This window comes from Cyprinodon variegatus, unplaced genomic scaffold, assembly GCF_000732505.1.
Source record: "Cyprinodon variegatus isolate N-32 unplaced genomic scaffold, C_variegatus-1.0 Scaffold534, whole genome shotgun sequence".
In the NCBI taxonomy this organism is placed as follows: domain Eukaryota; kingdom Metazoa; phylum Chordata; class Actinopteri; order Cyprinodontiformes; family Cyprinodontidae; genus Cyprinodon; species Cyprinodon variegatus.
The window spans coordinates 509,821-511,606 of NW_015150987.1; positions in this window are offsets into that span (position 1 = coordinate 509,821).

Here is a 1,786-nt window from a genome sequence, read left to right on the forward strand (position 1 = left end):
CTGCAGGAGGCTCTTAGAGGAGGCGCAGAACCCACAGCTGCATGGGTTCCCCTGCAGGAGGCTCTTAGAGGAGGCGCAGAACCCACAGCTGCATGGGTTCCCCTGCAGGAGGCTCCTAGAGGAGGTGCAGAACATGCAGCTTCAGACTCTGTGGTTTTCTCTGAAGCGGGACTTTTCTGGGCTGTGTTCTGGTTCCGGTGGAGGAGCTCAGGATGAATCGTGTGTTTCTGCTTCGTGGGCGATCATTCTCACTCCTGAGTTGGCAGCTCGGAGCGAGCTTCCCACTGCGTTTCTGTTTGGATCAGATGCAGCAGAAGATCTCTGCAGCCTGAGGCCTGCATCTCAGAACCACTCCAGAACTCCTCCTGGTAGCTGTTGCATCTGAGAAGCTCAATGGTGAATGATGCTGCAGGTCCAGGAGGGGTTCTGGGAATAGATTCTGGACCTGGTTTATCTGATCCCAGTTCTGCCACCTGGATCTTCCCTCCCAGAACACAGGAGCTTTGATGTCAGACCGGGCTTCGCCCCGATTCTTTGAATTCCTGCTTCTGGTTCTGCCAGAAACCCAGACTCTGTCTGAATGGTTGGAACTAGATCCAGTCCAGTCTGCTCTGGCAGGCTGGTACCGTTCTGAGTGTTCTGGCTCTGTACAGGAGACACATCCTGGACCAGACTGAACCAGCCACAGTTCTCTGATGCACTCCTGAAGGTTCTGCAGGTAAAGGAGGCCCACATCAGCAGCTTTGGACGATAGTCTAAGGGAGGCAGGGTTCTAGACCGTGGTCCCATCCGAACTTCTCTCTCCTGCTGGGAATGTCCAGGATCCAGTTTAACTTCCAGGAAATCTCCTGGTGAACAGCGTTAGCAGAGACCCAGCATTCGGCACTGGTTCTGAATCACGTCTGTGTAGCAGATGAAGATCAGGATCCATCCCAGTCCGTCCCTGCTGATTGGTTCTGTTTCTTTTCCCAGCTCCACACCTCCAACCCGGAAATCAGCGAAGACAGAACCGTGTTTCCCTGAACCCGGTTCTGGTTCTGCTCTTCCTCTGACAGCCTGTTTAGCTTCATGTTCTCCTGTTTATTTCTACTGAGCCAGAACTTGCCGTGGGAAACCGGGTCAGTCCCTAATCCCAACGTCTCCTCTGGACTCCATAAACAGTCTTAGATAATCCCGGACTTTAAATCGTTCTGTCTGGTTCTGTTGACACCCGGACCTCAGCGAAGCCAAGATTAAACCACCATCAGAACCATGAAGAGACTTTATTCAGAACCAGAAACAACAGAAAGACAACATGCTGATGATTCAGGGTTCAAGGTCCGATACTGGAGACGCTGACATCAACTGGATCAGAACCAGAACTGTTAAATCACTTTAAGCTTCAACATGTTTTTAGATCAGAAGCTGATCTTAACTCTCCAGACTAGAACCTTCCGTCTGTTCTGGTCCAAAGAACACAGGAGGATGATGATGATGATGATGATGAAGGACTTCCATCTGAGAGGACTTCCTGTTTGATCAAGATTAACTGTGTGTGGCCCCTGACTCAATGTGGCCCCTGTCTCTGTGTGGCCCCTGACTCAATGTGGCTCCTGTCTCTGTGTGGCCCCTGACTTTCTGTGTTCTCTATGGCCCCTGTCTCTGTGTGGCCCCTGTCTCAGTGTGGCCCCTGACTTTCTGTGTTCTCTGTGGCCCCTGTCTCAGTGTGGCCCCTGTCTCTGTGTGGCCCCTGTCTCTGTGTGGCCCCTGACTTTCTGTGTTCTCTGTGGCCCCTGTCTCTCTGTGG